The 24,739-nt window shown below is 41.0% G+C and overlaps 1 protein-coding gene across 10 annotated transcripts in view; it reads right to left on the minus strand.

Moving 5' to 3' along the window:
• The window catches only part of KCNMA1 (potassium calcium-activated channel subfamily M alpha 1), a 748,888-nt gene that overhangs the window by 45,133 nt on the left and 679,016 nt on the right, over positions 1 to 24,739 (minus strand). The gene's annotated exons all lie outside the window — the stretch shown is intronic.

Here is a 24,739-nt window from a genome sequence, read left to right on the forward strand (position 1 = left end):
GCCACCATGCCCAACTTCCTCCTCCCCCTTATAGAACAGGCAGACAGAAGTTCACATTCACTTTATCTTCTCTGCCCTTGGTGGATGGCTACCTTGGCTTATCAATGGATTAGGGAATTACAAAGTCACTTGCTAATTTTCCAAGAACAAAATTTCAAAGATGATGTGACCCGGTTCCTTACTTACTCAGGAGTGTGACAAGACTGGGTTGATTTTTGCATTAAGGTATGTGTAAACCTTTTTCGACCAGAAATGAAATGACAAGTGCATGTAATTGCCTGTTGTTTTGGAAGTGCATGCTGCATGAGATGCCAGAAAAATATAAAAGAGTTTTACTATTTTCTGCTCTCCTATATATAAACATCATCCAACTGAGTGCCAAACTTTCAGAAAGAAAAAAAAAAAGTTCCATTTACCATTCACTCCCTGATTGCACTTAATTTTATTCTTTGTATTGATACACTGTGCACAGGTAAGTAATTTGAATGACAATATAGGGTCCGTCTTTCTAAGCTTTGGAAAGTGTGTGTTTTCAGCCATCCACATAACCAAGAACATGCCATTGAAATGCTACCTGTTTTCTTCCCCTAGAATAGTGAAGGGGGAAACTAAACTGTTTTCATCAGAAGTTTCATTCAAAAGCATGAAAAACTGCAAGTGACAGCTGTGCAGATTCAGTGGATGTGACGTTTTTGAATTTCTTCAACTTGACAAGTAAACACCTTAAATCGGTAATGCTATATGCATAATACATGGCCTGTATTTTGACATCCATCATCAAATGCTGACTTGAGAAAATACGGGTTTGTACATCAAGGAATAGCACCCATAAAACAGGGAGAAATGCAGGTCACACGGTATTAGGAAAACTGTATTTCATTACAGAACCTGCAACAAACCAAAGCATCCTTTTATTTTATCTTATTTAAAGATTCCATTTTCAGCTGTGAAAAGACTCAATTCCTTTGCATGAAACCTTCATTTAGAAATGACATGCTTGCCTCTTAGGCTTCTTTCATTTTGCTTTCATATTCCATTTTCCCCTTCAGTCACCAAGCCTGGTTCCATTAGCATCTGCAACTGACAAACTATGGTGGATGTCCAAAGACATCTCTCCATTAAAGGTCTTTTTCTCTCCTACACGTGACCCCAAGAACAAGGTGCTTTTGTTGGAAAGAAAACTTCAACAATGATAATGTCACTTATTATTTGATACTTTTATAGCCACACGTTTTTACAAGCAAGAGGCAAAGACAAAAGAAATAGATTTAATTCAGTTTTTTTAACCCTTCCTGGAGAGTTGTGTTAAAGAGGAACAGAATGTATTAGCATTGTTTATTTCTTAGAGATTCTAATACAGGAAAATTGTGGCTTGATGGCAGGATTGACCCAGATTCCTGAAGTGACTTTGAAGAGAATAGAAAATCAGGCACTTTCCTTCCAAAGGGATGAGTGAATTCGGCCTTTGGTATCATTTGTTGGCAGCTACCCTGTTCATCATAGCAGCTGTTGATAAAGGTGCAAGTCTAAATTGTATCCAGTTCTCTGACTGTCTTGCTCCTCATTTCCTTGCTTGCTGCAGTGGATAACATCTTTGGTTGAACTTTAAGGCCCTCTACATAAAGCAGTACTCTGGTCCTACATATGTAAGTCCTTGCACAGGGACCCTGATCTACAACTAAAGGATAGTGAAATTGGGACATGTTCCTTCCATTTGTTGAACTAACACTCAGGAAGTTAATTTTAGAAACACACTCATTTTGCCAGAAGAGATGATGAGGAATGTTGGCACTGGATAGATAGAATGAAAAGTTCTCAATCAGGAAAAGATTCAAGTTAAGTAACCACAGCCATAGCCCAAGTTCTTACCAAGACAGCCTCCTGGTTCCTTAGATGTGTTCCCATTTCTCTCTGTTAAGTGTGGACATGAGAGGCAGGTTCTGGGCCAAAGATAACTTTAAAGACTACCTGATCTCCTTACATTCAAAGCTCTGCCCCGTTTCAAGCTTTAGGGGCAGATATGACGGGCTTACATTACTTGCTCTATGCCTTTGACATCAGGCAGAAATGGGCCCAACATTGCCCTCTGCCAAGCATGCTTACTCCATATGCTGTAGCAGAACTTTAAGTTAAAGCCTGAATTTTCTATATATTTAAGCATCCCAGATTAAGCATCCCAGATTATCTACAAATTGCCTAGCCCACAGAGAAGGAATGGAGTGGAATAGTTAAAAGTATGTGCATTGGAGTCAGATGTCTTAGGTTTAAATTCTGGCTCACCTACTGATAAGAAAAATAACCACAAATATAGCACAGACTCTCCAAACCTCTGTATCTTTGTCTAAATTGGAATTACAGGGCAGTTGTGAGAATAAGATGAAATAGTATGTTCAAAACACCTAGTACAATGTCTGGTATGAAGCAAAAACTTGAAAATGTTGACTACCAATGTTAATATTTTACCAAATACTCAGTAAATATCTGTGGCAAGGAACAGCTTTCATTGCTTCCCCCTTCCCTATGGATAAAGAACTGAGGTAGCTTTTGGTAGAGATTTTTTAAAAAAAATTTTCACATTGAGAAAATCCTGAAAAATTAATGGGAAGGCATTAGTAGTGTGGACATATTTTAGTAAAAATAATCAGATCAATTCAGTGATTAAAAATATGGCCTAAAATATTTAAGGAAGGAGTATTTTGGATATCAGATGGCTAAGATTTTTTTTAGTATGTTGAAAGACTGGTGTCCAGTCTCATGAAAGAAAGCTTTTTAATTCATTATAGCAACAGCAAGGTCTCTGGAGTCTTCTGTTTTCTAGACTTAATTTCCACTTCCTCTATTTATTTAAGGATATAAGCTTTCCTATTTTGCTTCTTGGGCCTTTGAAATGTTTTTCACTACTCTCTACATTCTTTTCCAACATTTGTGTTCTCAATCACATACACCACTGTTGGGTTCAGCTCAACAAAATCTGTAGTACTTGATGTTCTTTTCATGACTGGTTATTCATTGGTGAGCAGCACTTGGTTTGTATCAGGGAAGCTACTGGAAGATTAATTGGCCTCTAGTTAAATATGACAAGGGCATTTCTGTTTGGATGGCTTCACATGAAAGAATTTAATACAAACACTTGGCCTATGCCCAAAAGGTTCAAGGAGAAGAGACTCGGTAATAGCAAGATTATTAAGGTTTCATTTTTTAAAGTAACTGTTTTGGGTACTTGCTGCACGCATGCATACAGACGCAGCATCCAAGGAGCATCCATGGTTACAAACAATGACAGGCTCTGACTCAGATAAGATCTACCAGAGGGAATGGCTAGAAAAGGGTTCCAGGGTAATGAAGTTGTGAGTACATTCAAAAATGTGAAAGACTCAATGTAGTGTTCCTTACAGAACGCAAAGCAAAGGCAAGAATGTTCTAGATCTAGACTAAGATAATTGAGAATGAAGAAGCCAGGCTTAAATAGAACTTTAAGGAAAAAATAGTAAAATCCAACACTTACTGAGTGTTCAGTATGTACCAAAACCTGCTCATGTTTTAACTTTCGTTCTTACCAACATCCTATCCCTATGGATTGGGATTATAAAATGTAGCTCAGTCAGTAAAGAGCCTGCTTGCAATGCAGGAGACTCAGGTTCAATCTCTGGCTTAGGAAGATCCGCTGGAGAAGGAAATGACAACCCATCCCAGTATTCTTTCCTGGAGAATCCCATGGACAGAGGAGCCTGGCAGGCTACAGTCCATGGGGTCATAAGAGTCAGACACGACTTAGTGACTGAAACACCATCTACCAAAACCTGCTCTTGTTTTAACTTTAGTTCTTACACCATCCTATGTAGATAGTGCTGTATTACAGATGAGGAGATTGAAGAACAGTGAGTTAAGCAACTTGCCCCAGAGGATACATCTAGGCCTAAGCAGATCTAAATCTGAACCTAGGTAAATGGACTCCAGGGCCTCCTCTAATAGAGGCCATGGCATATTCTTTCTTATTATGTGCCAAAGCTGAGCTAAGGGTTTTTTTCACAAGCCACCTCATTTATTCCTCATAACAACCCTATAAGTACAGGAACTGCTAATATTACCATTTCGCATATGAGGAAAATAAGATTCAGAGGAAGTCAGATAATTTCCTTCAGCATCCCAGCTGGTAAGTGGCACATCTAGGGGGCTACAGCCAGACAGTCTGACTTCAGAGACCAAGGATTAACCTGCTCCGTGCTGCCTTCTCTCCGTGTGTGATGGCCTCTGCTTCTGTGATGGTCTCTCTCTCACGTGCCGAGCTTGGCAGGCAAGTTGGAGGCCTGAGCCAGTCTTACTCTTTTATTGTTTTCACTTTTAAACAATAGCAGATAACAGCTGGGACCCATTGCAGTTATGCTTAACTTGCTTTGGTATGGTAGCATGCACAACTCAGTACATATAATAAATGCTTTATTACAGTACTTTTCCGTGGGGGAAAACACAAAGTACTGTCTAAATCTTCCCTGGTTAAATCCCCAAGCTTTTCCAGGGAGAGAGGGAGATGGAAATTCTTATAAATCACCTCCCCTAAAATAGATGGAGAAAGGAAGGTAAGTGCCTCCCCCGCCCCCATAGATTTAACATAAAGGAATTGGTTCAAATGGTGGGGCAAATTATCTTTTATTGTGTGCATATAAATGATGGTTAGAAATCCATATGCTACGTTAAACTAGGGAAATAAATTAGGCAGAGTCATCTAGGTTTGCTGAGACAGGTATTCAATATGAAGTTGTAAAAGGGAAAGATCACCATTAAAAATGATCTATAAAGACATGTTAAAATCAAGAGAAACATCTCATATTACATCATCTAGGAGATGAATTAAATTTCCTGTTAATGCCAGGGGAAAAAAAAAACCCCAAGCCAAATGTCAGATGAAGTGAAGATCAATAAAAATATTTTGATAAGTAAATGCAACAATGCTATTTAACACATGATTGGCAACCGCTGAAACATAAATTATCCAAATTTCCCATTGCTGCTTATGGGAAAATTATGCAGATTAGAACTTGATTAGGCTTATATCATGAGACTCAATTTGGACTTTTAATCTATTAAGCTCCAATAAATGAGGCATCTGAATAGCTCCCCTGAGCAAGTATAGTAATAGCCACAGCAGTCATTTTTTGCAGTATGTATTCCAACAAATTCTTCAGCAGCTGAAGTAAAGAAAATTCCATATATAGAAGCATGATTGCTTTTTAACTTGTGGGGGAAAAGTCCACATGCATAGGCTAATTGGGAAATAGATTTTTTTTTAGAAAAGTCTGCAAGAGAAATCTGGCCAAGGGAAAACCCCAGTTGAACCTTGTAATATTTTTTCATAGTCATTTTCAGTGACTTTCCACAAAGTTGGAGTCCTGAGTCATGACAGCCAGGAGCTGACCAGTGTTGACTCAATAAAAAAATGATTATTTGTCAAGGCAGCAACTTCTCCTGATGCTGGCCATAGGCTACTCTGACCACTGTCCACTTAGAAGCAGAAGGTGGTGCTGGCCCCCAACAGGTTACTGGAAGTCAATGCTGGGGAAGAAGGGGGATGAGAACAACCTTGCTAATTTCAACTGTGTTATTTTTGCTTTATTCCAAGAAACTCATGAGCTTGGAGCTGATAATTGTTCCCTACCTAGAGCCTAAAGTCAAAGTTTTATAAATTATATTAATAGAGAGTTCTGAGGAACCTAAGCTACACCAGTTGGGTCTCTTTTTGCCTCTTTGCCAATCACTCTGTTAGAGATAGAAGAACTTTGGAAACCCTCTAATCATTACTTACATTTACAGATGAAGAACACTGAGGCTCAGAATAGAGAAGTTACTAAGTCCAAGGTCACGGACCAGTTGGTGGCAGAGCCAGAATAGCTGATTTTGTTGTTACTTGCTCCCTTTAAACCTTTTCTCTACATGAGGAACCTATTCCACAGTGTTTGGTTTGTGTGTTGTGGTGGTGGTGGTGGTGGTGATAGGGTGTGTGTGGAAACTCTTTCCCCACCCTGTTCACAACAGTGGCAACAGGAAGCCAGGCAGTCTGACTCCAGGGCCAGCAAGATCGACTCCATCATCCTGGACATATGGCTGGTCTCCAAGCTGGGGCCAAACTGTTTTCTCCTCAAGACCTGATGGAAAAGATGTTAAAGAAGGATAAAAGTATGAGGCTGCTGGTGACCATTTAGCTCACCAAGAGTCAAAGGCAAGCAGGGGTAAAGAAAGTGAGACAGAGCTCTGACATATGCTCCTGGGCTCAAATGTGCCCAAAGTCAGAGGCACCCTAGTTATAAGACTTTCTTTTTATCTAAGCCTTCGGGGGTTGGATTTCCATTACGTGTAACAAAAATGCCAAAACAGTACAGTAACTGAGAAGAATCTCTATTTTTTTCTTGGTAAAATAGTGCATGAATATCTGAGTTTCTACTGAAACAAGTGACTGTATCTTCATTGAAGCCTTCTTGTTCACTTCCAGTGACCAGGGATGAGACCTGGGTCAATACTTCCCTCTCCATTTCTTTATTTATAATCAGTAACATTGATATTTTTAACAATACCCTTTTCTAGAGACTGTAATTAATGAAAGCCTTGGGAAGCTGCACAAGATACTTTATCTTTTTCAGAGTTTCTGTTTGAGTCTAAAGTAAACCAAAGGAAACTGAACCAACCAACCAATCAACCAATCAAAGTTCTCCATAGCTATTTGCCCATGAAGTTTCATAAGATAGAATCAGCACTTAGGTCTCATGCACATGAAACAAATATGCTTGCAAGAGTTGTCTCTCCAAACAGTCTGTTTCCTTAAAGTAGACTTAAAGAGCTTACTGTTCTTAATACCTGTCTCTCAGAGGGGCTGGTGTAGAAAGGAAGGGAGGGAGGGAGAGAAGGAATGAAGAAGGGGAGGAGGAAGGAGAGGAAACTAGCTACAACTCAAGCACAATTCAGACCACGGATTTGGAAAGAAACCTAATATCCACCTGGTCTGTCATCTTCATTTGCGCAAAAGTTCATGGTGTCATGATGAATTTTCCACAACTTCTCAATCGCTTTTTACCTCCTCCAAATTCAGCTTACAACTTAAAAATAAGACATACTTTGGCTATACAGATCAAATGACTTAAAATCTGACATACTCTTTGGCTTAAAAAATTTCACTTCTAAAAATATATGTAAAGCCAATATTTCTTCATATTAAAGATTTGGTTATGTTCTTCATTTGTAGTTATTAAGTAAAAATGTTATAATGAAAACAGCATGAATATCCAGTTTTAGGAAACTGATTATGTCAAGTATGCATCCACTAAGAATAATGCAGAATATCATTTTATGACATGGAAAAAATGGTCATGATAAAATTGTGTGGGGAAAAAAAAACCAGGTACACACTATTATGGGTGATCCATTTTAGAGGAGTAAAATATTTATATCTGCAGAAACAAGACTAACATTAACTTTATGTCCAAATGCTAAAATTATAAGGAATGTGTATTTGTTTTCTTTTTGTTTATACATAGTTGCTAAATTTTGTAAAGTAAATATGTTTTATTTGTGCAAGGAGGAAAAAATTACCAAAATTATAAATTAATGAAAGAAAAAGCATGAAACCTCACAACTTCATGTCATCTTCATGGGCTGAGAACAGCTGATTGACACGGTGGAGGGACTCACACTACTGAGCTGTTATCAATCCTAAAGGTCATTATGATCTACTTAAACTTGGGGAAAACAAGATTCTGGGATAGACATGACCAAAAGTTACAGATTAAGAGGCTTTAGGAAAACATTGTCAAAATAAGAGTTTCCAAGGTTCCCAGTTCTCTACTATTTCAACTTCCTACCACTTTATGAGCCATTCAATCTCAGAGCAAAGGATGCTGAGAGCTTACATGGGTTCAAGGCTTCCTTGGTGGCTCAGATGGTAAAGAATCTGCCTGCAATGCAGGAGACCCAGGTTTGATCCCTGGGTCAAGCAGATCCCCTAGAGAAGGGAATGGCTACTCACTCCAGTATTCTTGCCTAGAGAGCTCCATGGACAGAGAATCCATGCGTTGCAAAGAGTTTGGGCATAATTGAGTGACTAATACATTTACTTTTCAAAGAACCCATGGAAACGTATAGTGCTCTGTGCATTCAGCCAAAGAGAGGAGCAGATAGAGCTGGTTTCTAACGCAGAAGAGTGGCACTTGCTGATTCCCATCCCCGGTCCCACCAAGTCTTAACCACCTAAGACATGCTGTCCCCTCAATTCACCCTCAGCTCAGTTCCTGCCCTTCCTTCACCACCTCCAGGAAGCCTACCTTGACCAGCTTTTCTCCTATGTAGTTACTTCATAAAGATATCTTCAGCCAGACTTTTTCCTTTTCATTTATTCATTATTTTAAAATAAGAATTACTACTGATTATGTACCAATAACTATATACTAGTGGTTAAATTTTTTTAAGTATCTTTAATGCTCTATTTTCATAGAGTCATACCTATTGGATTCATTTCAATATGGCATGAACTATATCAGCCTTCTGTATCATTATTATTATTGAACTACATGGAAAATTCTATTATTATCATTACTACTTTATTATTATTATTACTTTAGTTCCTTTTCTGGACCCTCCCTCTTTGCTGCCATTACAAGAAGACAAAGGCTGTTTTGTCACTAACATAGAATCTTCTCTTCCACGCTGGATCACATTTCCAGTAAACTAGAGGCATACTATGCCAGGGAAAAGGTAGACGTACACATTGCGAGACAGCGATACAGAGTGGATACTAGTAAAACACACAGAAACCCTCATGCTGCCAAGACTATATACCGTTTTGTTTCCATTACATCAATTTTTTCTCCCACTTTTGTGAGCATTAATCAAAGAAATGCAAAGAGCTCATTAAAGTGATAGATTGACTGAAAATGTAACCACCTTCACATTATAAACAGTTTCTTTATGTTTTCAATGCTGTGGGCTTTGTTTTTCAGCATTTGTCATGTAGTTCAAATGTCCTTTTACATTTAAAACACCAAATGCCAAATGGGCCCCAGTTGTTTGGTTTAATACAAACCAATGGCCAGCTAAGCAAAAACCAGAGCTAGGAAATCACGAGCAAACTAAAACACCCGTATCTTAAGCGCCCAGAAAATTAAGTAGCTGTAAAAGATGGATTTGCCAAGTAGTGCAAGGCATTGCCCTGCAATTCAGGAAGAACAGAATCCCATCACTGACAACTCTCTGCCAGCTGTCTCCGACAGGTTCTAGAGACAGGACGCCTGGCCGGAGATAGCGGCTAAGGTTCCAAACATTTGATAGTCTTTTAAAAGAAAGCACTGTAAATGTTTCCTTTGAAGTTTTAAAGGCTTTCCTGCATATATGTTGATGCTGGCAGATGAATATGTAACCGGGATCTTGCATTTTGAGAGTGAGGCATTCCCCACACACAGATCTTCACTAAAGAAGGGGCTGACTGGTGCTAGTTTGATTTTGAACATCTCTGTTTACGTCATGATCAACATCCGTGGACCACATCCTGAAATGAACCCTAACACCATGGAATTGGAATTCTGCAGTTAGACTGCTTAGGTTGAGTGCCGCCTCCTTCAGTTCACAGTTTTGTGATCATGGGCAATTTACTTTTGTGTCTCAGTCTCCTCATCTACAAAATGGAAGTGTAATATGACACGAAGATTAAATGAGTTAAATAATACAGTTGCATAGCACAAAGAACTCTGCTCAACATTACATAACTACCTAAATGGGAAACGAATTTGAAAAAGAATAGATACATGTATATGTATAACTGAATCACTTTGCGGTGTACCTGAAACTAACACAACATTGCTAAGCAGCTATACTCTAATCTAAAATTTATAACACAATAATATTAATACAATTAATAATAATTAAATGTATATTATTATCTCAATATAAAATCAAAAGTTAAAAAAATACAGATAAACTGCTTGCAACAGTGCCCAGCACAGAGTAAGCACTTCATAAATACTACTTTATTTTTGATGATGATGATGTCAATGATAGACTGGTGATGTTGACAGAAAAACAGAGAATCAAAAGACATGGGTTTTAGCTTCAGGTTATCCCCTAAATCCCTGTGAGAATTTAGAGAGATTCCACATGTTGTCCAGACTCAGTTTGCCCATGTGTAAAACCGAGGCAGATAAAGCAATGGCTTTCCAATGGCTTCTGGCTCTCAAAAATCTACCATCCTAATTCTGGGGAACTGTATGCAATGTTAGAACCATGATAACTCTGAGTTTGACCACTCAATATTCAGGAATGTCTGCAGTCATTTCTGGGATCATCATTTGAAAAAGTGAGAGACAGCAGCCCTTCCTTCTAGTATCCCGACATATGTGCTGTGTGCTCAGACGCTCAGTCATGTCTGATTCTTTGTGACCTCGTGGATTGTACCCCACCGGGCTTCTCTGTCCATGGATTCTCCAGGCAAAAATACTGAAGTGGGTTGCCATGCTTTCCTCCAGGGGATCTTTCAGATTCAGGGATCGAACTCAAGTCTTTTATGTCACCTGCAATACTTCACATCAAAAAATACATCAGTACAGGCATATGAGAGACACGTACTAAATGCACTGCACCATGACAACTGGGCAACGTGCATATCACAGCTCGAGGCAGGAGATAATATCCTGTCTCAGGATTAGCCCATAAAGCACAATCCTCCCTCCAGGAGCCCTGCATCAACCCACTCATTAACAGACAATCTGGTTTCATCTCCTATCATGTGATCACAGTCATAGAGGCCACTCTGCTCCTCAGTTTCTTCATCTATAAAATGGGGATGACTCTAAAGTTTCTTCCAGCTCTGAAGTTTGTCCCTTTTAAGACCCTAAATTTAAAAAATAAGCTCCTACAGAAACTAACAAGAAGAATCAAGAGGGTCTCTTCTCAGAGGCCGTCACACTTTGTAGGGCAGATCCTGCATTTCAATTCTGTTTTATACCTTTGCCAGGAGAATGAAATTTCAGTGCCAAAACCAATGAGAAGGATGTACTTTCTCCAAAGTTGCTATAATGGCTGAAAAGGCCATAAATAACCATTTATTAAACAAACAGTGTGGGCTGAAGGAAGAGAAACTGCCACAATTAGGCCCCTGGGGCCTGCAGGCACAGTACAGAACAGTGGGACTCGCTCATAATCCTGGCAATATGTTATCAGTTGTTCCATTTTCTTGAAGTTATCTTCATAATCAAGATGCTATCCCAGTCATTGTGGGCTTTAGAACTATTTTTAATTTTAATTTAAAGAGCAATTAAAGAAAGACAATGGATATGCGGGATAATAAAGTAAGTGATTAGCAGCATGCAAATGACAGAGGCTTAATGATAATATGGTTCTAGTCTCCAAAGGGCTTGTTGAGAGAAAGCCCTTTCTACATGTGGTTGTTCAGCTAATGCGTCTCAACCCACAATTACAACATTGCTGACACCATTAACCAGTGAAACAACATCACTTCGAGAAATCCTTGTTGTCTCATTAAAATGGAAAGGGTCAGGTAATTTACCAGCGTTGTATGTCTAGTTTTGTTGTTGGTAATTAGCGAACATTACCCAGCATGGACTCCCGCTGGGAGCTGGAGAAACTTTGTAAAATATTAAAGAGGGAAGTCTTTATATTTCACTGGAAAATTGAAAAGAGGTGCAGTAATAGTCTCCCTGTCACTTCTTTGCACTTAGGAAAAGGAAGGAACAAGTGGGGACTCTAACGTAGCGAGAAATGTTCAGCATACATCAGGAAGGCACTACCCAAACTAATAATACCCTGAATCGGGCAGCATACTGGCCAACAGGGTCTGTGTCCCTGTTTATGAAAGGGGGTGGGGAGGAAGGGAAAATTGCAAACTACATCTTTATTGTTCTGACTGAGGTTCTCTGAATTAATCTCTTTGAAATAGAGGAAAGGGGCTATAAAAAGTTTTCTCTCTGGAACGCTTTAATGATTTAAATAAGCACCAGAATTGTTTATTCAGAAAGTTATTTATATATAGTTTTAAATGTAGAGATGGGGGAAATATATCTCAGGGCCCTGACTTCCTGCCTCCCTGCTTCCTAAAGAAAGCCTCTACAGGCACTGGGACTGAGACCCCTGCCTGAAATGCCAGCTAGCACTTGGTATGTTGTCAGGAAGCAGAAGGGGATCTTATTCTTTAAATGGAACTTTTGGAACATAAAACACATTCCAATAAATGTGAACAGAAAATTACGAATTCATTAAACTACTTTGGTATCTTGTGCTATATATAATATTTATATTCCGACTACTGTAAAATATGCTTTAATATCTTTAGGCAACTATAAGGACTTAAATATTTATAAAATGGCTAAAGATAAAGTATGGCCCTCTTATCCCTACATACAGATGATGTAAGGCGTGCAATCAAAGACAATAACACTCTCTGCCCATTTGTCATCTTAAAGGAGCCGATCAACACGCCATCCCTCGTGTACCATCTACATAAGAGTTGTTGCCGACACAGGCAACTCCAGAGGAGTTTGCGCCTTAAAAACTACCTAGAGTGCTATACTTCACAGAAAACAGGGCTTTCTGAAAATGGAGACAAAACAATAAATTTGCAGGCAAAACAGCTCCAAGAGGGGCTTCAATATACTGCTGTATTTATCTCTGGGACATCTGGGAATGGGAAGCATTTTGATTTAATATTTCATAATGCACAGGCAATTGCTTCCTTGCATGGTATATAATTAATGTTCATAAAAAAGAGGCTTTTAAAAAAATTCTTCAATATCCTAAATGTAAATAGATAAATAAATAAGTGAATAGATAAATAAATAAGAGACACACCTGGGCTGCCTTTAGAAATGTGGAACAGCCATATATAATCCAATAAGAAGAAAGGTATCATGAATTTAAAATCACCCAAGGGCCTATTAAAAGTAGGTTTATAGATTAAGTGTGAAACTTCAACTCTGACGTTCTCTCATTATTTACTGTCCTTCCTTGTCATTAGAACCAGAGTCTGATTGATTTTCAAAAATTTTCCATTTCCTCTGCCGATTAGGCATTCTGAGAATGACCTGCCCCCACCTGCCTTGATCTCTCCCATGCACACTCCCCTATTTTATTTCCTCTGCTCTTTCTGGATTGGAATAGAGTAAGGCTGGAAGTTCATGAGTCAAAGTTAGACACCCTCCAAAATTCCCAGATATTACCCTTAGGAGGCTGCCAGTCCATGGAGACTTGAGCTTAGTGATTCTGCAGCCCTGCTATGAGACTCACAGATAGCCACTTTGCATAAAGAAGTGCCGAGGCCTGTGCTTCTCAACTTTAGTTGCACCTTGGAATCTCTGATGCTCAGAGTCTGACTTAGTCGCTCTGGGATGCGGCCTGGACTTGGCAGGGTTAAAAAAGTCACCCAGTTGATTACAGTGTGCAGCTAAGGTGAAAAAGACACTGGGCCTGGTAAATTTCTTGAATGCATATGCAAATATTTCTGCATAGACCTATGGCGGGGGGTTCCCCTGGAAGAGGACATGGCAACCCACTCCAGTATTCCTGACTGGAGAATCCCATGGACAGAGGAGCCTGGTGGGCTACAGTCCATAGGGTCACAAAGAGTCGGACGTGACTGTAGTGACTTAGCATGCACACATGTGGTGGTGCGGGGGGACTTGGGGGGGCACTAGGGAAGGGACCCATTATTTTATTAGGCATTTAAAAGGATGCAAGACCCCTTTCTCAATGAAGAACAAATCATTCCCCAGGCTCCCAGGCTGAGAGCCTAAATATATTTTTTGAAGGAAAAAGAGGTAAAGGAGGAAGGCTGGGTAAAACCTACCATCTAGCTGGAACAGCATGAACTCCACTCAGCCAGCAGCAGCTCTGGATTGATGTCGTTTCACCCAATCGTCAGGGCTCCTCCATAACCAACTGCCACAGCAGCTGTGTGTGAGGGCTTCCATCACTGAGTGGAGGCCTCACCTTTCCGCTTCCTAAAAGAGCTCCACTGAGGGATACCACACTGCCTGTCTATGAGGGAAAACTCCAGTGGTCACGATCAGTCTGCCCTCGTTCTTCTTCCATACTCTGTAGGCTACTATAAGTCTCCCTAACCTTGATGACTCACTTCCCAGAGGGGTCTTGGTTTCCACCACTATCAGCGTCCCATGCATGTCTACTGATAAACAGAATCAACAGGAAATCTGGTTGGTGGATACAAATGGCTAACCCTACCTTGCTAATTGACATTTTGAGTGAGCAAATGAAAGAAAATGAAAAATTATCAAATATTAATAGCAAAAATAGAAGAAAACAACAGAATGGGAAAGACTATAGAGATCTCTTCAAGGAAATTAGAGATATCAAGGGAATATTTATGCAAAGATGGGTATAATAAAGGACAGAAACAGGATGGACCTAACAAAAGCAGAAGATATTAAGAAGAGGTGACAAGAATACACAGAAGAACTATTCAAAAAAAGAGATTAATGACTGAGATAATCATGATGGTGTGATCACTCACCTAGAGCCAGACATCCTGGAATGTGAAGTCAAGTGGGCCTTAGGAAGCATCACTATGAACAAAGCTAGTGGAAGTGATGGAATTCTGACTGAGCTATTTCAAGTCCTAAAATATGATGCTGTGAAAGTGCTGCACTCAACATGCCAGCAAATTTGCAAAACTCAGCAGTGGCCACAGACTGAAAAAGGTCCGTTTTCATTCCAATCCCAAAGAAAGGCAAAGTCAAAGCTTACTCAAACTACTGCACAATTGCATTCATCGCACACACTAACAAAGTAATGCTCAAAATTCTCCAAGCAAGGCTTCAGCAGTATGTGAACTGAGAACTTCCAGATGTTCAAGCTGGGTTGAGAAAAGGCAGAGGAACCAGAGATCAAATTGCCAAGATCTTTTGGCTCACAGAAAAAGCAAGAGAGTTCCAGAAAAAGATCTATTTCTGCTTAACTGACTATGCCAAAGCCTTTGACTGTGTGGATCACAACAAATTGTGGGAAATTCTTAAAGAGATGGGAATACCAGACCACCTTACCTGCCTCCTGAGAAATCTGTCAAGAAGCAACAGTTAGAACTGGACATGTAACAACATACTGGTTCCAAATTGGGAAAGGAATAACATCAAGGCTGTATATTGTCACCCTGCTTATTTAACTTATATTCAGAGTACATCATGTGAAATGCCGACCTGGAATCAAGATTGCTGTACAAGCTGGAATCAAGATTGTTGGGAGAAATATCAATAACCTCAGATATGCAGATGATACCACCCTTATGGCAGAAAGTGAAGATGAACTAAAGAGTCTCTTGATGAATGTGAAAGAGGAGAGTGAAAAAGTTGGCTTAAAACTCAGCATTCAAAAAACAAAGATCATGGCATTCAGTCCCATCACTTCATGGCAAACAGATGGAGAAACAATGGAAATAGTGACAGACTTTATTTTGGGGGGCTCCAAAATCACTGCACATGGTGATTGCAGCCATGAAATGAAAAGACGCTGGCTCCTTGGAAGAAAAGTAATAACCAACCTAGACAGCATATTAAAAACCAGAGATATCACTTTGCCAACAGAGGTCTGTCTAGTCAAAGCTATGGTTTTTCTAGTAGTCATACATGGATGTGAGAGTTGGAGCATAAAAGCTGAGCGCCAAAGAAGTGATCCTTTTGAACTGTGGTGTTAGAGAAGACCCTTGAGAAGACCCATGAAGTCCCTTGGACTGCAAGTAGGTCAAACCAGTCAATCCAAAAGGAAATCAGTCCTGAATATTCATTGGAAGGACTGATGCTGTAACTAAAACTCCAATACTTTGGCCACCTGATGCAAAGAACTGACTCTTGGAAAAGACCCTTGATGCTGGGAAAGATTGAAGGCAGGAGGAGTAGCAGATGACAGAGGATAAGACGGTTGGCTAGCATCACTGACTTGATGGACATGAGTTTGAGCAAGCTTCAGGAGGTGGTGATGGACAGGGAAGTCTGGTGTGCTGTAGTCCATGGGGTCACAGAGAGTCTGACATGATTGAGTCGCTGAAATGACTGAACTGAATAGCAAAAAGGCTAAATTTGCTTGATCTCTGACTACACTCTCGATGCTGTTTTTCATCCATCCACTCAGGCCATGTATGGTTATGAAGGTCAGACACTGAGCAACAGCTTCCAAGTGGGCATCACTCATACTGTGGACACAATGTATTTGCATATTTATTACAATTTTTTTCCCCAGCAGATGGTAGAAAAGCATACTGTTCAAAGATAACAAGTATATTACGAGAATTTTTCAACAGATGGAAGTAAAGTATATCAAGAAAGAATTGACCTTTTCTGACTCATGTAAAGGTAACATATGGACTAGAGAAAGTCCTATATCTCAAATAAATTTGGTGAACCAGGTACAGTTTTCTCAATGAGAAAACTGAGGTACAGAGAGGTTAAATAATTTGTCCCGGCCTAGTAGGTAACAGAGCTGCATTCAAATCAGAGTTTTCAGTTCTAGAGCCCACACACACCATGGTTAACTTGACTGCACAATGCAATCTCTAAAGCCCTTAATGTTTTATGAAACCACTCTGCAGTCATCATCTCCTTGGATTCACACACAGTCCCTCGGGATATTTAGGTGGTGCCACTCTAACTAACCCCATTTCCGGGATGAAGAAGTGAAATCAGAGTGCTTATCCAAAGTTAAATACCACATGATTGACATAAGTAGGATTTAAAACTTTGTTCCTTGACCCTACACAATGGCGTCATCCCTCTGACAGTGCACTTGTGATTCACCATTATTGTGTTCAGTCACTCAATCATGTCCCACTCTTTGTGGGCCCCATGGACTGAGGCCCGCCAGGCTCCTCTGTCCATGGGATTCTCCAGGCAAGAATACTGGAGTGGGTTGCCAGTGCCTTCTCCAGGGGATCATTCTGACCCAGGGATCTACCCTGTGTCTCTTGTATCTCCCACACTGGCAGGAGGATTCTTTATAACTAGCACCACATGGGGAGTCCTCACCATCAATAAGCAGAGCAACAAAACCCATCTGCTGGATTGCCCCTGCCTACTCCCCACCCAGGTGATAGAGCACAGTTGACTGCCTGTCAGCTGCTGAGAGGAGACAGCATCCATCTCCATGTGGCCAGGGAAGCTCTGAGAAATCATTCCAAGCCCCCCAGAGCAAAAAGTAGAGATGTTTTCTGTATGTTACTGAACTTTGAGGCTTTCAATGCTACAGCCTCCTCAGGCCTTGAGCTGGTACAGTGAAATATACCTGCAGTGAGGTTAGTAAAATATTGAGGATCAGGAGCTATTAGCATAGATTTAAAAAATGGGATGATTTGCACTAGAGAACTCTTGGACAAGTGTGACCATGGCTCTTATTAACAAGTTCAACGTCTTTGATCTTTGGGACCCTTGCCCAGTGCCCAGCTATCAAATGAATGGAGAGTGGCTGAAGCCTGGAAGGAAAAGATGTAGTATTTAACAGAGGGATTGAACTGCTTTATCTCATTGGAGGGCAAGCTAAGGCAGAACAGACTGCAAACAACAGATATGGGGATTAAATCATGTATCTACTCACTCCACCAAGCTCTACTGAGTATTTACTAGGTGTGAGGTGCTATGCTAAGCATTTAAATGCCTGACAATGGGTGGGAGAGGGGAGGTCAGTAAGATGGTAGAAAAGGCCTTTCTTTGAGAGCCTATCCAAGTTAACAGTGATCTCCCCTATAATCATTTCCTTTGACACTCTGAGATCTTTAAGCCCCTCAGCTATGTCATCAGTAGACATATAGCCAAGTGCCCTGTTGTGAATAAACTTGACCTTTCCTGCTTGTATGCCTCTTCTCACTTGGCCCCAGACCTTTCCATCTGCCTGCAGCCCCTTTACTTACAATAATCACACCTATTTTTAAATTCAACTCCACTGACTCTGGAGCATCACAGCCCAAAGCAACTTCTGCCTTCTCATAACACACTGTGTTATGAGAAGTGTGATGTGGTGATGGCCATGTGGTACTTAGGATATCCGGGAGAAACTCTTTACAGGAGATATGGAACAAGATGCTCAATGACTACTATACTGCTTTTCCAGTGGGGGAATAATTTCCTCCAGAACATTCCTTGAAGTATATATACCCTTAAATATTCTGTCAATCCAAAACTAAGTCATTTATAAGTCACTTGACTTTTTTGCAGGGCCATTTTTAAGAAAAAGGAAATAAAGGTTTTAGGACTTCACATGAGTTTTTGCCTATAAAAGGATGAGTAATGAAACTTCCCTAGTGGTTAAGTGGCTAAGACTATGTGCTCCCAATGCTGTGGACCTGGGTTTGATACCTGGTCAGGGAACTAGATCCCACATGTTGCAATAAAGATCAAAGATCCCCTTGGGGATCTGCAACCAAGAACTGGCACAGCCAAATAAATAAGTAAATAAAAAAAATTTTTTTTAAAGAAAAGGATGGGTAGAGACAAAAATACACAGGATAATTGGCTAGGTTCATTTGCTAGCCTGAGGCATGCGTGCTATCTTCATAGCATATGGATCTCATTCATGCCTCAGCAATTACAAAGGACTCACACCATGCATTTTGCAAGGTACTCTGGAATGTTCCAGCCCCCATATCATGAAATATGTACATTCGAGTTGTGTCATACAGTTCATTTTACACATCTATGTCACTTCTGCCTAGAGATCCCTATAGTGTCATAATGGCATGGACCATGGAAAGCGCAGGGACTAACCTCAGGCAACTTACAAAACTAATGCTCAGGTAAAGAACTGTTGATCCTCATATGGAATCTCATCAGGGGCTTCAGTGAATCAGTGAGATGATAAGATTTCTTTTACCTTCTCTGATTATACAACCACCCTTTCCAATGCAAAGAAATAGGAGGAAAACAATAGAATGGGAAAGACTAGAGATCTCTTCAAGAGTATTAGAGATACCAAGGCAACTATTCATGCAAAGATGAGAACAATAAAGGACGGAAATAGTATGGACCTAATAGAAGCATACACGCTAGTAAAGTAATGCTGAAAATTCTCCAAGCCAGGCTTCAGCAATACGTGAACCATGAACTTCCAGATATTCAAGCTGGTTTTAGAAAAGGCAGAGGAACCAGAGGTCAAATTGCCAACATCCGCTGGATCATCGAAAAAGCAAGAGAGTTCCAGAAAAACATCTATTTCTGCTTTATTGACTACGCCAAAGCCTTTGACTGTGTGGATCACAAAAAACTGTGGAAAATTCTGAAAGAGATGGGAATACCAGACCACCTGACCTGCCTCTTGAGAAACCTGTATGCAGGTCAGGAACCAACAGTTAGAACTGGACATGGAACAACAGACTGGTTCCAAAGAGTAAAAGGAGTACATCAAGGCTGTATATTGTCACCCTGCTTATTTAACTTTTATGCAGAGTACATCATGAGAAACGCTGGGCTGGAAGAAGCACAAGCTGGAATCAAGATTGCCAGGAGAAATATCAATAACCTCAGATATGCATATGACACCACCCTTATGGCAGAAAGTGAAGATGAACTAAAAAGCCTCTTGATGAAGGTGAAAGAGGAGAGTGAAGAAGTTGGCTTAAAGCTCAACATTCAGGAAACTAAGATCATGGCATCTGGTCCCATCATTTCATGGAAAACAGATGGGGAGAGAGTGGAAACAGTGCCAGGCTTTATTTTTTGGGGCTCCAGAATCACTGAAGATGGTGATTGCAGCCATGAAATTAAAAGAGGCTTACTCCTTGGAAGGAAAGTTATGACCAACCTAGATAGCATATTAAAAAGCAGAGATGTTACTTTGCCAACAAAGGTTCATCTGGTCAAGGCTATGGTTTTTCCAGTGGTCATGTATGGATGTGAGAGTTGGACTGTGAGGAAAGCTGAGCGCTGAAAAATCGATGCGTTTGAACTGTGGTATTGGAGAAGACTCTTGAGAGTCCCTTGGACTGCAAGGAGATCCAACCAGTCCATCCTAAAGGAGATCAGTCCTGAGTGTTCATTGGAAGGACTAATGCTGAAGCTGAAACTCCAATACTTTGGCCACCTGATGTGAAAAACTGACTCATTGAAAAAGACCCTGATGCTGGGGAAGATTGAAGGTGGGAGGAGAAGGGGACGACAGAGGATGAGATGGTTCGATGGCATCACTGACTCAATGGACATGGGTTTGAGTTGGTGATGGATAGAGAAGCTTGGTGTGCTGCAGTCTATGGGTCGCAAAGAGTCAGACACGCCTGAGTGACTGGACTGAACTGATTACACAACCACACTTTCCTCCTATAGGACAATTTATCTGGGCCATTTTTCAGCATGATATACACCCTGAAATCCTAGATTCTGAGAGCTACAGCAATGTGTTCATTCTCTTCTTTCCATGGAAAATTCCACCTGGAAAGTGGGATGAGTAGATAAAACCTTGAAATATTTTATACGTTTCTGAACAAAAGAAAGCAATATCCAGGTCAAACTTTCCACCTTCTTTCTGACAGCTTCAAAATCAAATGTATATTAACAGGGAAATAAGTTCAACAATTATATTGTTCACAGAGGCAGGTAAGAAAAACTCTTTTCCCAACTCGCTCTTGTTTGTCCAGTTGTTACGGCAATGAAGTTGGGTACCAAGAGGGTCCTAGTGTCTCTGATTGCTGGGGTAGAGAGAGTCAGGGTCACACAAAATGAGGATGTCCAGAGACAAGCGCGTGCAGAACAAAATTAGCCCTTGAGCACAAGAGGCAGCTTGGAAGTCTGGTGTGCCTTCAATGGTTTCATTTCCCCGAATGCTTGTCCCCAGGGATGCTGCCATAAGCCCGAAAAGCAGAGGGGCAGATTCAGGGCTGCTTTCATCAGAATCACACTTGTTCTCTTTTGAGAACAGACTGATGTGGTAAGAAAAAGCACAGGCTTTGGAATCAGACAGTTTGGAGATCTGAGCTAAGAGGCTGTGGGTAAAGTGATCCTGATCCTCAGTTTTCTCATCTGTAAAATAGAAAGAAATCACATCTGCCTGAGCAGGTTATTGGGGGGATTCAATGAGATATTGTCTGTGAACGTGCACAGTACATGATCCATCTGAAGATAAAAGGGGGGATTGTAATTTTTTAAAAAAGAGCATTAACTAGGCACATGAGTTTTGAGTAGCTAAGCAGCTCATGAAAGCCTGATGCTGGGACAATGAGTTCAGCCGCACCCCAACACCTCTCCACATCTGTTTTCTGTCTCTTGAAGCTCAGATTTCCTCTCACTGCAATTGTCCCAAGCTGGGCACAGCCTGAGTCAGGAAGTGAATTCTGCTAAGCAGGCCATTGGAAGAAATAAGTGATACGGTCCATTCTGACTTTCTCTTCCCCATTTCCACTCCCCTAGTTAGACCTCCTTTTACAGAGGCTCTAAAAGCCACCACAGGTTCAGAAAGTATCCCTCCTTCCTCTATCTCCTGTTACAGATTGTGATGATGGTGGTCTTTCCTTGTTTCCTTCACTGTCAATCAATTGCCAGAATAGTAGATGGCAGTCTTCAGAGCATCTCTCATATGGTGAAATACGCTGTGTAGGAAAAATTCTCCCACGTTGAAGTCATTTAGAAAATGGCTGCAATGGCTGCTTTGCTGAAATACATGTGCCCCACTGTGCTGAGATCCATCTCATGATGTCCACGCAAGAAATGGGATGGGGCAGGCCCCTTTGTGTACTTGAGACCCGCTCAGAGCCCTAAGCCAGATTTTCTTTATTGTTCAGTAAGCTCTTTTAATGAAATGTACTCCTCTTATTATAGAGGACTCAAAATAAGATCTAAATCACAAACCAATAAAAGAAAATTATTGGGCTGGGTATCTAAAGTTACTACCTAGAGGCTACTTCAGTGTGGTATTTATAAATCTCTAAACAGTTAAGTATAATTGTCTTTCTGGTTTTTGGGACGGAAGCCAACAGCCATTTCAGTTACAACTGAAGAAAAATATTTTAGCGCTGAGCTTTGTTCGTTTGGTGGGTATAAAGAGAAATGGCTTCTCCCCCACCACCAGTTCAGAATTGAGAGAGAATATTGTGGTAATGAAATGTTATATGGGAGGCTGAAAAAAAGGCTTCTCTGGTTTCAGGGAGGGAGAATGTGTGTAGGATATGTGTATAGGTACACTTGCAAGCCAGAGACGTCCTGGTGTGCAGGGTGGGAGGAGTGCTTGGGGGAGGGGAGGACGGGAAAAAACTGGGAAGGGCAGGTGTTGAGGGGTGACATGGGAGTTGAAGATGGGGGTGGTCTGTCAAATTAATAGAAAAGCCAGATGTGCAGCTGCTCACCCCAATGCAGGCCACTCCCCATCTCAGACACAAAGACAGTGCCATTCTGGAAGGGCATGAAAGTTTCCACTAAGAGACCTGGTATGACCTCAAGTCCGCCAAAGAGTGTAGCCCTCCTTCTGGAGTAAGACCTTCTAAAACACAGAGCTCTATGTCATCAAAATCAAGAAAATAACAGAGACCCACAGTTATAAAGGACCACAGAACTCATCTCATTCAATTTCCCTGCCGTGAAAAAGATCATGCCAGGAACTTGCCTTTGGTCAAATGGTGATAGGACTCTCACCATCTTTTTAGGCCGCCTATTCTGTGCTGGACATGCCTTTCTTCTGTGAGGTTAAAATCTGATTCTCCTTAATCATTAGCCATCAATCCTGGTTTTGTTCCATGGAGCAGAGGCTAAAATCACCCTTTCAGTCCCTAGCTTCATTCTCTTAACCGCTGGGCAAGTGACGCGTAGTCAAGCATTTCCCCATTCTGGCTGTCCCCTTGGCAGCATTCCCTCTGTCAATGCCTTCCTTCAGGTCTTCATAGCTCTTGACACACTCCCTCTCAGACCAGCCAGGATGAAACAATCACTGCTCCAAATAAACTGCACCTCTATCAGCAAGGTTTATCCAGCCTGTCTTGAGTAATTATTTGAAACTTAAAGCTGAGTGGTCTTCATTCCATTCCATTCTGTGGATTTTGTCCCATAGTTCCAGTTTAGCAAGGTCCCTTTTGAATCCGGACTGCTGTTGTCCAATATAATTGAGAGATCTTAATTCACATGATCTCCCTCATATATAAAGCAGAAGTCACATTTTCTTCTCTGGAACAGTAAAAGCTATCTCAGACTTTAGGATGTACCCTGTGCCCCTAATTAATGCTGGCTCTCCAAGGACTACAGCCATACTTCCAAAGAAAAATGTCACTCCCTACTTGAGGCTCTTAACCTTTGCTGAAATGCAGACAAAGGAGAGTATCTGCTTCTACATGGATATTACTTAGGGAAACTGTGCCTGAGGGTCATGGAGGGCTGCAGGAACTGTGGTGTGTGTGCACGCGTGCGTGTGTCTCAAGCTCGTGTGCCTGCTGGTGTGTTTATGTAAGTCCATTATAATTTTTTTAAACTTGTGGCTATAAGAAGGCATAAAACATAAACAAACTTATTTAGAGGGAAATAGGAGTGGACATTCGTTCCAAGTTTGAGACACATGCTCCTCCCTCCTCAAGGACATTGAGAACTCAGCTCAATTTGTGACTCTCTGGCTTCTACCAATGGCTCCCTCTGTCCTTTCTAAGATGGTCCTCAGATTTCTGTGTTTTAGCTTGCTTTCAGGATCCTCTCCCCTGAGGCTCTTCTCCACTCCTAGAACATGAGGAAGGGGGTGGATCTCTAAGTGTCACCCTCTCCTGGATTCAGGATTTCATTTCCACCCACCTTCAGGCCCACCTGGACTATTCCACTGAGTCCATGCAGAAATGAATCATAACTGAAACCCAACTCAACCAACTGACCAACCCTGCTTCCTCCTGTAGCCAGTCTCTCCTCTCCACAAGCTTCTTCTTATGCATGGGCCCTGGCTTCCATCACCAGGAAGGAAGCTCACATTCATTCATGGAGTCTGTTTTATCATCTCATCTCACACAAGATTCTCCCCTTATTTTTCTGATTCAAGGTTCCTGACCTCCTCCTGGAGAACCACTCCTCCTGTGTAGGAACAACTGTTCCTACCCAGTATCTCTGCATCCTCTTCTTTCCAGGCAAAACAATGCTTCATACGGCTGCCAGGTCAATCTCCCTAAAGCTCAGGTCTGATCCCATCACTCTCTTGCTTTGAAATCTTCTGTAGCTCCCTAGTGCCTACTGAATTACTTATAGCTTCCTAACTCACAGACTCATAAAAAATTATTTATAGCTTCCTAAGTAAAATAAAAAAGTTCCTCAATGCTCAACCCACACTTCAGCCTCATGCCTTCCTGCTCCCTGATACAAACACTGTGTTCCTGCCAAACTGTACTCTGACTGCTGTCCCTCAAACATGTCCCCCTGTGCCTCTGTCCTGCTTACCTCCATCCTGCTCTCTGGCTACAGCCAGTTCTGTTTGTTTCCAACTACTGAAACCCTGTGAATTTTTTTCCAAAGTGTCTCTCAAACCCACTCTCTTCCTCTTCTTGACCCCAGTGTTAGCCTTAATAGATGGTAATTCTCTCACAGGAATCAACCAGCATCCTGCAGAAGAGTTGTATATTTGCTGGAAAGTTGCAAAGACCGAGAATGTGCATTATGACTCTTGACTCCTCAAGAGTGCCTGCCATGCACAGTCTGGGTATTAAATGTTTGTGGGATTGGATTGACAACTTCAGGACAGATAGCATGAATCAGATGAATGCAAAGCATATAAGAGGAAGAACAACAAGAGAGAAACCCTAATTTAGCCCAGGCAT

The sequence above is a fragment of the Cervus elaphus genome, chromosome 15 (genome assembly GCF_910594005.1).
Source record: "Cervus elaphus chromosome 15, mCerEla1.1, whole genome shotgun sequence".
Classification (NCBI taxonomy): domain Eukaryota; kingdom Metazoa; phylum Chordata; class Mammalia; order Artiodactyla; family Cervidae; genus Cervus; species Cervus elaphus.